Source organism: Macrobrachium nipponense, chromosome 8 (genome assembly GCF_015104395.2).
Source record: "Macrobrachium nipponense isolate FS-2020 chromosome 8, ASM1510439v2, whole genome shotgun sequence".
Lineage (NCBI taxonomy): Eukaryota > Metazoa > Arthropoda > Malacostraca > Decapoda > Palaemonidae > Macrobrachium > Macrobrachium nipponense.
This window is the reverse complement of record NC_087203.1, coordinates 114,533,376-114,548,375: the sequence shown is the minus strand read 5'-3', so window position 1 is coordinate 114,548,375 and position 15,000 is coordinate 114,533,376. Positions and strand designations below refer to the sequence as shown.

At 35.4% G+C, this 15,000-nt stretch overlaps 1 protein-coding gene across 2 annotated transcripts in view; it reads right to left on the bottom strand.

Moving 5' to 3' along the window:
• The window catches only part of LOC135222965 (homeobox protein Hox-B5-like), a 204,919-nt gene that overhangs the window by 60,033 nt on the left and 129,886 nt on the right, over nucleotides 1-15,000 (bottom strand). The gene's annotated exons all lie outside the window — the stretch shown is intronic.

Genomic DNA, 15,000 nt, shown 5'->3' with positions numbered 1-15,000 from the left:
CTGAGCACTAAAGCAACTTGCGAAGAGAGAGAGCGAGAGAGAGAGAGAGAGAGAGAGAGAGAGAGCAAGCAGTCTATTTCAAGAAGCTCGCCTGCTTGCTAAATCGCTTGTGGTGGTTGATGACAACGAGAGAGATATTCCAACCATCGAGCACAGATCGAGTTAATAAGCGTATCATGGATTCCTTGGCAAACAGATCTCATCCGGAACTAATGTGAGCAAAGATAATGTGACCCCTACTGAAATAAACACCGATTACGATCTTTTATCTCCTTCTTCTTCTTCTTCTTCTTCTTCTTCTTTAATACCCACCGCTATCCATAAGCTAAAAGGGTCGGCCGCCCTGATGGCTCTTCTCCAAGTATTCCTGTCAGAGACTTATCATGTCAATAATTTTTACCATTCCTGCATTTCTGATTTCTTCATTTTCTAGCGGCCCCCCTCATGCCAATGAATTGTTCGCTCTTCGTGGGTGATACTATGTATATACCTGGGCAATAGTTATGGGAAATATTGCATAATGCTTTTCACAGTGAAATACCAGCAGTTGTAGGATTATTGCATACCCTTTTCACAGTAAAATACCCATAGTTTTAGGATTATTGCATATCCTTTTCACAGTACAATACCCATAGTTATAGGAAATATAGCATAATGCTTTTCACAGTAAAATACCAATAGTTATAGGAAATATTGCATATCATTTTCACAGTAATATACCAGTGGCTATAGGAAATATTGCATAATGCTTTTCACAGTAAAATGCCAGTAGTTGTAGGATTATTGCAATATTTCCTATAACCAGTAGTTATAGGAAATATTGCATATGTTTTTCACAGTAACATACCAGTACAAGAAATATTGCATATCCCTTTCACAGTAAAATGCCGATAGTTATAGGAAATATTGGGTATCCTTTTCACAGTACAATATCAATAGTTATAGGAAATATTGCATATCCTTTTCACAGTAAAATACCAGTAGTTATTGGATTATTGCATACCCTTTTCACTGCAAAATGCCAATAGTTATAGGATACATTGCACAATACTTTTCACAGTAAAATACCAGTAGTTATAGGAAATATTGCATATGCCTTTCACAGCAAAATAACTTAGGTAACGCAGATAATAACAATGAACTTGAGTGAAAAGATATGACTATTAAGCCCGTAAATTTTAGTAAAACTAACTTTACCAACAAACTGGGAAAGTTCCTTATTACGGAATTTTTAAATCTGGTTCTGCTATATAGCTGTAAATGGGGAAAATGAGACATGCTTCCATTGCAGGATGGAATGATCCTGGAATGAAGATATCACAGCAGCGAACGAAAGCCAGACAAATGTTTTCAGAAAAAAGCAAATGTTACCCAAACGTCATTTAAGATAATACCATGAGCAATTGTAAATAATGCATGAAAATGTTACCGACAATGATCTTTAACGCCCCCATCTCTCTCTCTCTCTCTCATGAACGAATGCTTATTCCGAAATGTACCAAATCTTGTGTATGAGACTGTGTCTACCTTAGCTATCTCTGTATGTGGCCCTGAGCTGAATAATAATAATAATAATAATAATATTATTATTATTATTATTATTATTATTATTATTATTATTATTATTATTATTATTATTATTATTATTATTATTATTATTATTATTATATTTAAAAAATAGATTATGACCCATATGACAACAAAAGGAATATTAGAATGTTCAATCTAGCACCTGCAAATGCTATTATTATCATTATTGTTATCATTGAAGTAAAAGATTATTACCTAAATAAACTAGAACAAAAGTAATATTAAAATCTTTGACTTAACAACTGCAAAAGTTATTATCATCAATTATTAATTATTATTGCAGTAATAGATTATTACCTAAACTATAAAATATATAATACTAAAATCTTTAACGTGGAAAATGGAAAAGCTATTATTATCAATTATTATTGCAGTAATATATTATTACCTAAACTATAACAAAAATAATATTAAAATTTTTGACGTAACAACTGCAAAATTATTATTGAAGTAATAATTATATTATTACCTAAACTAGAACCGAAATAATCTTAAAATCTTTGACGTGACAACTGCAAATGCTATTATTATCAAATATTAATTAATATTGCAGTAATAGGTTATTACCTAAACCATAACATGTACAACAATAAAACCTTGAACGTGACAACTGCTAAAGCTATTATTTCAATTATCATTATTATTGAAGTAATATATTATCACCTAAACTATAACGTATTATAATAATAAAATCCAATCTAACGCCTAAATCCTCTCCCACGCTTTTATTCTCCACGGGCGTCACAACGCCCCTAACTATGATAATAACCAGTTCATATCAGGCAACTATACGGTCCGGTTGCTAAGGGTCGTTAACCCTTTTTGTATATATGCCCCTAATTAAGTGGTTGAGAGTTTGTGATCCCCTTCAGTCACCGCCGGATCACGCATGCGCAATGAGGCGTTGGAGTTCAAGTGCCAAGCGATTTATGGCATTATATGGGAGATCCCATACACTCACGGCTCGGACGTACGAACGAACGCACCTACTATTGGGAGGTCTACTCCTTATGAATAGGTATGGGAAGACGCTGACGATGAATATGGGGAAAGGAAGAGGAGGAGGAGAAGAAGAGTTTACAAGGAGTTACAAGGATTAGGATGTCTCGAAGACTTGTTAGTCCATCCTAAGAGGTGACATCGCGTGCTCACTTATCTGTAGGAGCAGGTTTTTACCGTGCATTCAGTGTCCTCGTAATGATTTTGTTTAGTTTTCTTTTAAACTCTTCCACACTGTTGCTGTTTACAACTTCTGGTGGCAATTTATTCCACGTGTCACATATCTTGTATGTAAAGAAGTTCCCACAATGGGATGTGTTGTATCTCCTCAGTTCTAGTTTCCATCCATTATTTCTTGTCAGGTTTTCGTTTAATGTAAATAGAAGAAGAAGAAGACGAATAAGCCTGAGGTTAGAATGGACTGAGTTAAGTATATCCTAAGTTTAACAAGGCCCTTTTGAAAGACAAATTGCTAAAGTATTTCACAAAGAATTATTGTAACATTGAAAGCAAGGTACTATAGATGAAAAAGTATGTATGTAGTTCTAGATTTGTTGTTATCTTTTGTAGGTAATTTATTGAATAAAAAATGAAAGAAAAAAAATTTAACCAGACCATTGAGCTTATTAACAGCTCTCCTATAGGAGACCTACTTACGGCTTATTGTGGTATCCGAGAAATTAATTTCTAACTACCAGAAACAAATTCTTCTGGTTCCACGTTGGCAGAGCGGGGAATCAAACTCGGGACTGCCGAATTGGTAGGCGAGCATGTAACCCACTCGTCCAACGGGGAACTAACTGGAATGGATTGTAAACTTTAGGCCAAAGGTCAAAGCAGTGTGACCTATGGCGAGGCCATTCAGCTCTCAAAGTGAAATTGAGAGTAGAGGGGTTTTGAAAGGAGTAGCGGGGGGCGGGGGTAGGGGGGGACCTCTCTTGGTTGCACCATGAAACAATTATTAGGAGAGGGTTGAGGAAAGTAAGATGAAACAAAGGGACTATGAACGGAGGTACAGTAAAAGGAATGTAAGGGCCGATGGGACGCCGCAAAGAACTTTCAGTAACGCTAAGGGTGAAGTCTGAATGTTAGAAGCTCCTTATATTTATAAATTTAGTCAGCGAACGGTTAACATCCAAGTCGGAATGCCATTGTGCAATAACGATGTTGGCAAAAAAAGCGTACTATGAAAGTAGTATATATATATCTAGGCTGCTTAAGATTTGGCAATCAAATGCACTGACATTGCATACGAAACTAAGATTATACATAAGCCCAGTACGAATTTTATAGCTGTACGGACGTGAATCGCAGCGTGACCCTGAAATTATATCTGAAGGATTTTGTAGATACTTCAGGAAGAATATAAAGGGGCAGATAACAGGAATTATATCTGAAGGATTTTGTAGATACAGAATTAAAGCTTCAGGAAGAATATAAAGAGACAGATAACAGGAATTATACTGAAGGATTTTGTAGATACAAAATTTAAGCTTCAGGAAGAATACAAAGAGACAGATAACAGGAATTATACTGAAGGATTTTGTAGATACAGAATTAAAGCTTCAGGAAGAATACAAAGAGACAGATAACAGGAATTATACTGAAGGATTTTGTAGATACAGAATCAAAGCTTCAGGAAGAATACAAAGAGACAGATAACAGGGAAGAAGTTCCACATTGAGATGAACTTATGAGGCATAAAACTTCCCACACATTAGTTTATGAGTGATCTGAATGAATGAATTAAGACTGAAGAAACATGAAGACAAATATGACCATAAGTGATCTGAAGGAAAGAATTGAGGCTGAATTGAATAACAACAGACTTATTGCAGCGCATTATGATCACCTTGATTGACAGACGAGAATGTCGACGCATTTGTATTTGCATGCATGCCAAGATTGATGACATCCTCAGTATGTCAGAGAAGGATCACTGGCAGTCATTTTTTATTTATTTATTTTTTTTTTTTGACAATTATGGCTGTAAAAAAGTCGTCCTTAACTTTGCAAGAATGCGTCATTGTAAGATTTTTCGAGGCTTTGCTATATTCACATCCTGTTATGCAAGGAGTAGTTACTTGCTTGCAAACATGTACTTGCAAGCAAATACACATACAGACAAACACACACTTACAAATACGCACACACACACGTATATATACATATATTATTATTATTATTATTATTATCATTATTATTATTATTATTATTATTATTATTATTATTATTCAAAGAAAATTCAAAGTCACACGAGTCAATAAAAATGGGAAGTATATACAGTAGTATGCATACTACTGTGCATTTGCTTTCCCATTATTATTATTATTATTATTATTATTTGAAGGTAGGAGACCCTCTCTTAAACATGTTTTGTTAAAGATGATGGCAGCATCAGTGAATTGATTTTATATGGTCTTTTCAATTCTTCTTATTATTCTCTTCTCATCAGGGCTGATATTTTGGCTAATAGCTGGCCGATGTTCATATCTTGGTTAAAGAAATGTTTTCTAAAAATAAAAATACTAATTTATTGTTATGATAACAAAAGTGATTAACAAATCTTAGTAATGGAATTCCAACGTTTTCCAACCGTATCATCGGTTCATTTTCAAGGAAAGGTGAGCGTGACTGATTGGAATGGGGTCGTTCGGCGGTATTTATTGTGTCCCAGGTGCTCTGTCTGATGGGCGCTGCGTTTTCATTGGCTGAAACAGAGGATAAGTCCCTGAGTCAAGCCGTCTTTGCAGAGGTGGAAGCTCGCAACTGCTCTTCGCGTGCGACGCTGGAGACTGGAGCATAGTATTGGGCAGGGGGCACCTGATGGTCCGTTCGATCGGCTCTATGCCGGCGGGCAGCGCCCTACGTGCCACCGTCGGGAGGAGTGAAGTCTCTTGAGTGGTGTTAAGGCTGGGTCTCTCCTTCCCGATGTGTAGGGCCTCTAAGAGGCGGAGGCGACGGTGGTCTGCTGCCTTATCGATAATACCAATATTAGGAATAATGTCCTTCCGAGTTATCCTGGTATTGTGGACGTTTTTTGCATGATTATGGATGGCGCCTTCCTGAGCGTGGCAGGATATCCTCTTGGAAAATCGCATCGTTGTCATACCAATGTAGGCGCCGGGCATTCCGGACAGGGCATTTGTATTGGTAGACAACGTTAGTTTTCTTGAGAGGGTCACTGACTTGAAAAATTCAAGCTTCCAAAGAACATTATTATTATTATTATTATTATTATTATTATTATTATTATTATTATTATTATTATTTATTATTATTCATAAAATGAACCCCATTCATAAGGAACAAGCCCACCAAACTGACTTGAAAAATTCAAAAGCTTCCAAAGAATGTGGCGCTCACTGGAAAGACGTCACAAAAGGCAATGGAAATAAAAAATAAATAAATAAATAAAGAAGGGATTCCACTTATGAAAACACAAACACACACAAAAATAAATGAATCAATTAACAAATAGATAAAGATGTATTCAAATGCAAGGAGAATAATATTAGGGTTACAATGGCCTGCATCTTCGGCTGAACTTCTGATATAATTAATAATAATAATAATAATAATAATAATAATAATAATAATAATAATAATAATAATAAAAGTCTTCATAGTAGCACGAGTCTTCAAATGGTGAAACAAATCCACAGTTATGTAAATGTAAATATATTCAGTTTAAAAACAGCAAAGATAGCTTTCGGGAATTTACATAACTGTGGATTTGTTTCTCTATATAATAATAATAATAATAATAATAATAATAATAATAATAATAATAATAATAAATAATAATAATAATAATAATAACCCCACACTATAAATACCACCCAGTCGAATTGAAGGACTGTGATAGACCCCCCAAAAATAATAATAATAATAAAAACAAAATCAAAATAAAGCCCCAATCGCAGAGGGCATCATCCTCAGGAGGGAGGCTGTTCCACAGTTCAAGGGCGTGAGGAATGAAGGACCTATGGAATTTTGGGGAAGTTTGACAGCGAGGAGCCACATTTACACCATAGAAACGCTGATGATGGGCAAAACACTTTTTTAATAACTCAGGTTAGGTCTTCAATTTTGACCCGTTCTATTGGAAGGACATCAAAAGGAATAACCACTTTCGTTCCTTTTACTGTACCTCCTTTCATATACTCTTCCTTCCATCTAACTTTCCACCCTCTCCTAAAACACTTGATTCATAGTGCAACTGCTTTGAGGTTTTCCTCCTGTTACACTTTTCGAACCTTTTACTGTCATTTTCCGTTTCAGCGCTGAACGACCTCATTAGTCCCAGTGCTTGGCCTCTGGCCTAAGTTTTATATTCAACTCAATTCAACTCAACAGCGATAACTCAAAGAGTACTGAGTCGTGCTTTTATGTAAGATGTCTTCTGCCAAAGGTTGGTGCTACATCCCTCCGCCATATTGGAGGAGATGATCCGGTCGCCCACACATGAGATGTAAAAAAAAAAAAAAAAAAAAAAACTATCTTCTGCAACAGTCGAAGCGTAAACCCTTCTTGCAAACCAGCCGGATCAACTTGCAAGAAGGCTGGTGATGGGCGAATCTTCTCCGTCCGTCTCCGCCCCTGAGGCGTGTTTACCCCCCGCCCCCCCCGTTAATGGAGCGATGAGAGGGGCGCTGACGCCTCAGTCACAAACAGCTAACCCGATAAGAGAGAGAGAGAGAGAGAGAGAGAGAGAGAGAGAGAGAGAGAGGGGAGGGGGTGATAAATAGGTACTCAAAAGTCAAGGTGTTGGAATCTAGGAGCCACGATCTAAAAGAGAGAGAGAGAGAGAGAGAGAGAGAGAGGTACTCGAAGTCTAGGGGTTGGAATTCTGAATTTACAATCGAGAGAGAGGAGAGAGAGAGAGAAGAGAGAGAGAGAGAGAGAGAGAGAGAGAGAGAGATGCATAATAATACTAATAATAAAATTGAGCGGTGCATTTAATGAAATTGAGAACAGGTTTATAACCATGCCGACTTCAGAGAGAGAGAGAGAGAGAGAGAGAGAGAGAGAGAGACGAGAGAGAGAGAGCGGACATTACCTGTAATCATTCCTGACGCCAAACGCTGAATTTCGCCTAATGAAACTATACCTTACATTAGCACAAATCATTAGCTGTACGTCAGTAATATTATCTCTCAGAAAAATGAAAAGAACCAGAAGGCGATTAATGTTCCACTGAAAAAAGATAGTACTGATGATGACGATCTTACTTAAATTCCTCGCCGGAAACGTGTATAATCTATGATTCTCCATACCGCAGGTGTTGGGTGTCCTAAATTACATGGATAAAACACTTTTTTTTTTTTTTTTTTTTGACCGCGCGCCTACTTCCAGCCTACTTCAGCCAGCCTGACGCGACCCAACCATTTTCAATCTTTGTTTTTTACGAATCGTCCACGGAGATTCCAGAAGAATCACGGTAACCCTGTCAAGACGAATCCTAGAAACATCTGTCGGCATCTGTCCTCTTCTCCCCCGTCCCCCTGGCCCCCCAGGAACCCCATCCACCTTTTGGTAGAGAAGGACACACCTGTGTTCTGCCTGGGACACCTGCTTCTGAACAGCCCAAGATTTAATCCTTCCGATTCTGAGATTCGTGTTCTAACAAGGTATTATTTCTCTCTCTCTCTCTCTCTCTCTCTCTCTCTCTCTCTCTCTCTCTCTCTCTCTCTCTCACGAGATACAGTGATTTACTTACGTTATTTTTTTCATTTTCAATATTCTTCTTCATCTGAAGTAAAAGAGTAAAAGAACCATTTATTTTGATGATTTATTAATTGTCAGGGTTACGTCAAATTAAATTTAGTGTAGAAGGGTACACGTGTTTAAGATTTAATCATAGATTTATGATTACTTGCAGCTTCGTAAAAAAAAAAACAAAAAAAAAAAAAAAAAAAAAAAAATTTCAGCTGAGAATCATAATTGTATATACATAAACACAAGGCACATAATTTAATAAATAAACACACATAGATATATATATATAGATATATATATATATATATATATATATATATATATATATATAACATATATATATATATATATATATATATATATATACTATATATATATATATATATATATATGTGTGTGTGTGTGTGTGTATGTGTGTATTTATTTACCTACTTGTGTGCCTGTGATTGTGTATACATTTATGAGTGCTCAACTGTTTTTTTTTCTACGGAGCTGCAAGTATTCATAAATCTATAAATGTAAAACTGAAACATAGTGTACTCCCTCTCTCTCTCTCTCTCTCTCTCTCTCTCTCTCTCTCTCTCTCTATATATATATATATATATATATATATATATATATAATATATATATATATATATATATATATATATATATATATATAAACGCTCTGAATACGAATGGTAACGCCTCATATTATCCGATGAATTACGTTCTCCAAATTACACTTGGGGTTCGTTGGGTCCGAGACAATCTGACAGAGGCAACGGAGAATTTGTGTACTCTTAACATAGAGTCAACACTCACCACGCTGTGATAAAATTCCAAACTTCAGCGAATTCTAAACTTAACAAGGAATTAAAAAACACTCAATACATAATATTCCAAATCAACCAAGGAATTAGGAAGTGAAAATCATACGTTAGGCCTTGAATTCATGCTGCTACTTTTAGCAAAACAAAACAATTAAAAAAAAACTAATTTAACTCTTAAAAAGATTCCTGCATAAAGATACTCATCTAATTACATTTTCCTCGCGTACCAAAAAAAAAAAAGTTTAACATACACCCACACACCTGACACCTCCTGAGTTAGGACACCACAAAAACCTTGATTAGTCACCTGGAGTACGTCATACTTCGCTCAAAATGACTTTGAAATCAATTTTTACAACGTCAACTTGGATTTGAAAAAGTGATTTACACTCGTATCGCTAATTCGTTCAATTCGGTAATGAGGTTAATCCCGTGGAAATTGCACCCGCAATCATAGGGAAAAGCGATTCCAAGATCCTTGAGAAGGAACCTTGAAAAACTAGTAGATGCTAAAGTAGCTCCAGGACTCATGCAGAAGAGTGTGCTACTAGAAACAGCGCACATAGTGAGGAAAGTGATGGATTCCTAAGGAGGCAGGTTGCAACCCGGAACCCCACACTGTAAAAACTCAGTCTAATAGGATGACCTATCTGGGTATGAAATTCTATCTGGCAATAATATTCTAAAAAAGAATTCTCTAACTTATGTGGGTATAAAATTAAAAAAAAAATCTAACCTATCTGAGTATAAAATTCTAAAAAAAGTCTACCCTGTCTGGGTATAAAATTCTAAAAAAAAAAATCTCTAACCTATCTGGGTACAAAATTCTAAAAAAAATCTCTAACCTATCTGGGTATTAAATTATTTTAAGAAATTCTCTAACCTATCTGGGTATAAAATTCTAACAAAATTATCTAACCTATCTGGGTATAAAATTCTAAAAAAAAATCTCTAACTTATCTGGGCATAAAATTCTAAAAAAAAAATCTCTAACTTATCTGTGTATAAACTTCTAAAAAAAAACTATCGAATCTATCTGGGTATAAAATTCTAAAAAAATTCTAACCTATCTAGGTATAAACTTCTAAAAAAAAAATGATCTAACCTATATGGGTATAAAATTATGAAAAAAAATTCTCTAACCTATCTGGGTATGAACTTCTAAATAACTATCTAACCTATCTGGGTATAAATTCTAAAAACAAAATTCTAACCTATCTGGGCATAAAATTCTAAAAAAATATCTCTAACCTATCTGGGTACAAAATTCTAAAAAAAATTATCTAACTTATCTGCGTATAAAATTCCAAAAAAACTCTAAACTATCTGGGTTTAAAATTCTACAAAAAAAATATCTAACCTATCTGGGTATAAAATTAAAAAAAAATTCTCTAACCTATTTGGTATAAACTTCTAAAAAAAATGATCTAACCTGTCTGGGTAAAAATTCTAAAAAAAAAAAAAAAAAACTTTTAAAAAAAAAAAAAAAACCTATCTGGGTATAAAATTCTAAAAAAAATCTCTAACATATCTGGGTATAAAATTCTAAAAAAAATTCTAACTCATCTTGGTATAAAATTCTAAAAATAAAAGAATTCTCTAACATATCTGGGTATAAACTTCTAAAAAAAACTAATTCTAAAAAAGCCTATCTTGGAAAATCTAGGGCCTAGTCTGGGATAAAATAAAAAAATTCTAACCTATCTGGGCATAAAATTCTAAAAAAAAAAATCTCTAATCTATCTGGGTATGAAATTCTAAAAAAAAATTCTCTGATCTGTCTGGGTATAAAATTCAAAAAAATAATTATCTAACCTATCTGGGTATAATATTGTAAAAAAAAATCTCTAACCTATCTGGGTATAAAATTCTAGAAAAATGATCAAGCAAATGGTTTTTCAAAGATATCTTCCTTCACACAGGATGAAAATTCACTCGAGTCTACTTCCATTAACCCCAAATAGCAAGAACACCAGATTCAATCTATCTGCTTTCAGTCTTGAGAGGACAATGCTTGCAAGACATCCGTCATATCACATGACAAGGGGAATGTAGTTTCTGCTTCTGCTTGCAAGCAACGTGACAGCGAGGTAAAACTCTAGTATAAACATCACCATCTTGAGGTCATTAAAACCGCGCTGCAAATATTGACAACAAACAGAGTTGATGTTTCTCTCTCTCTCCCTTCCCTCATTTGCAAATAAGATGTTTATCATTGTAATGTTGCGTGGATGAGATACATTGAATTAAAGGGCTTTGGATGATGTATAAGTTCTCAAAGCAAACATTGCTAGTAATTATATACTCCATAATCTACCGAGCTTTCACAGAGACAACCAGCAGTAAATCAAGAATGATAACAGGATGACTCGGTAAATCACGTGGTATATTTTGTTTCACAAGAGGATAAGCATCAGTAAAGGAAACTAGCTTATCTTAATTCTATTACACATTCTGAGACGGGTATCCTCTTTCAAGCTGCGTTTAGGAGTCAGACGAAAGCCACTGCCCCGAACGCGTTTAGACAAACGTCAGACTTTCATTTGCTTTAGTAACTTTCATTCCACGTCCACCATATATACCAAAACAATACTTTCGATTTTCACTGAAAGTGATACTGAACAAACTTTTTTGTTTGTTAGTGTCGTATTCCTATATATATGCTTAACTGTTCTGTATCTTTTCAGAGCTGATGGAATTAGATCCTAACGAACATTAAATTGAAATAATATAATTCAGAGTTTTCAACCCTTCAACTTTTCATATAGGGTCAATAATGTTAAACGCCAGTTTAAAACATTGATAACTGATCATTTAATAATAATAATAATAATAATAATAATAATAATAATAATAATAACTAATAATCCCTCGGCGGTGTTATTGTCATCCAAGCAAATAAATCAATAATAAAGAATAAATAATAATAATAATAATAATAATAATAATAATAATAATAATAATAATAATGTCTCCCTGTCAGTCATCATTACCAACGAAAAATATATAATGAAAATAATAATAACAATAATAATAATAATGTCTCCCTGTCAATCGCCCTCATCCATAAAGACAGCAAGAAACACCACATCCAAATGCTTATGATGAATACACGACCCGTATGAAGCCATGAACGACCTGCCGTTTGACAAATAGACCAACGGAGCTCGCAAAACATCTGTGTAGTATACCTTATGAAATACGCATGACACGGCGTAGGGCTCTCTCTCTCTCTCTCTCTCTCTCTCTCTCTCTCTCTCTCCACAAGTTGCCGCGGTAGTTAGCATAATAGCCTGGTTTTCATATATCCAATAAAATCAAATCTTCTCTCTCTCTCTCTCTCTCTCTCTCTCTCTCTCTCTCTCTCGTAATTTCTTGTTTCATAAAGGGCTGTATGAATTGAGTTTAAAAATGAAAAGCTCTCTCTCTGTCTCTGTCTCTCCTTCTCTCTACTTTTATTATTTCTTATACTTTCTCTCTCTCTCTCTCTCTCTCTCTCTCTCTCTCTCTCTCTCTCTACTTCTATTATTTCGTTTATTTTCTCTCTCTCATAGTTTTTTGTTTAAGAATGGGGATTATCAATTGAGTTTAAAAAGAGAACTCTCTCTCTCTCTCTCTCTCTCTCTCTCTCTCTCTCTCTCTCTCTCTCGTTTTATTATTTCTTATATACTTGACGCTGCATTCACACAGTCTTAGATCATGTGGGTGATACCGCACTTGATGACGCAATCGCTTGCAATACGAGGAGTGAGCCAATAGAGAGCCATCACCCGAAGGCCTATGAAGGTATATGAAGACCTATGAAGGCCTACGAAGGCCTATGAAGGCCTGAGAAGGCCTACGAAGGCCTATGTTCATTAAGGATAACGAGAGACACGTCATGCAATAACCCGTGCCAGGAGACAGAACTGAGGTCTCGCGAATCAATTGTCGGTTTTAACGAACCGAAGTTATATAATGAGAATCTTGATTTCCTCGCACTAACGAGGTGTTTGTGAAAGAGGTGTTATAAATCCTCAGTCCAAAACATTGCGGTAGGTTCTGTAGAGATTTGATTAACCGGAAATCGCAGAAGAGGAGGAGGAGAGAGGAAGAGGGAGGGGAGGAGGAAAAGAAAAAAAAGGAGGTTAGGAGTAGAGGCGAGGAAGAAGAAGAAGAAGAAGAAGAAGAAGAAGAAGAAAAAAGAGAAGGAGGAGGAGGAGGAGGAGGAGGAGGTAAATGGGGAGGGAGAAGAGGAGGAGGAGGAGGAGGAGGAGGGGAGGAGAAAGAGGAGGGAGAAGAGGCGAGGAAGAAAAAGAAGAAATAAGAAGGGGGAGGAGGAGGAGGAGGAGGAGGAGGTAAAAGGGGAGAGAGAAGAGGGAGAGGAAGTGGGAGGAGAGGAGAAAGAGGAAGAAGAAGAGGCGGGGAAGGAAAAGAAGAAGAAGAAGAGGAAGAGGAGGTAAAAGGGGAGGGAGAAGAGGAGGAGGAAGAGGGGGAGGGGGAGAAAGAGGAGAGAGAAGAGGAGAGGAAGAAGAAGACGAAGGAGAAGAAAAAGAAGAGGAGGAGGAGGAGGAGGAGTATCAAGAGAGACGGAGACTGGGGCGTAGCAGCCTACCCCCCCCCCCCCCCCCACCACCCCCCCACCCCCGCACACTCAAAAAGAGATAGACCCCCTTGCTCAAGAATGGAAGCTTGCATAAGCCAGGAATAACAGAAGATGTTAGAGAATTCTTAAGCTTAATTGTAGCGAGAAAGAATAAAAGTAATACTTATAAATTGACAGACGAATCCATTAAAAAGATGGATTCCAAGAAATGAAATAAAAAGAATAAGTAATTTCCTGTTGCATATGAGTGCAAGTGTTGCACACAGTGTGCTATATCATCAATCAATGTCGACTCGGTGGTTGTAAAGCTCTGATTGGAACTAGTGAAATACTTTCTTATCTATTTATCTATGTATTTATGAATTTTTTCTTATTTTCTAATAACCGCTCTCTTCTTTCTGTATTTACTATTATTTTCTGTCTCTTCTTTCAAATAAACTCTATATTCTTTGGAAGCTTGATTTCTAATTCAACGACCCCCTTAAGCCTGGTTCCATATGAACAGAGCTCATTTCTTGGATAATAATAATAATAATAATAATAATAATAATAATAATAATAATAACAATAATAATAATAATAATACAGGAGGACCGTGCAGGTCATCGAAAGCTTTCTGCTTTAATTATTTTAAATAACAAAATCACAGACATACTACTGTGGATTTACTTTCCCAATAATAATAATAATAATAATAATAATAATAATAATAATATTAATAATAATAATAATAATAATAATAATAATAATAATAATAATAATAATAATAATAATAATAAAAGTTTCCTCGCAATTGGAAAAGCAGTTTCCATCTTTGAAGATACTCTTAAGTTAAATCTAGCAATAACTCAACCATAAACACGGTTCATTTTTAAAGATACTCTTAAGTTAAATCTAGCAATAACTCATCCATAAACACGGTTAGAAACGACAAAACTAACTGTTAAAATATTAACAGTTCCTCTCATTTCGTCTGTGTCATTCAGCATTTAAATTGGAAAGCTTCAACTGCGATCTCTAGATACGCCAATCAAACGATTCCGTAATGGCGTATCGATCTTTTTTTTTTTTTTTCGTATTTCACGTCACGTTCCAGTTGCCCGTTTGTTGCAATCAAGTGCAATGAAAGCATGAATCATTTTTTTTTATTTCGATGGGTTAATGTAACACGAACGAAATGATTGGTAGTATGCGTTGCGGTGTAATTTTAGATTCCAGAATGGATGCGTGTAAGCCAAGGTTTTAAAATGTGGCCTGTTGCTTGCAATGTTGCAATGAGAATGAAATGTTA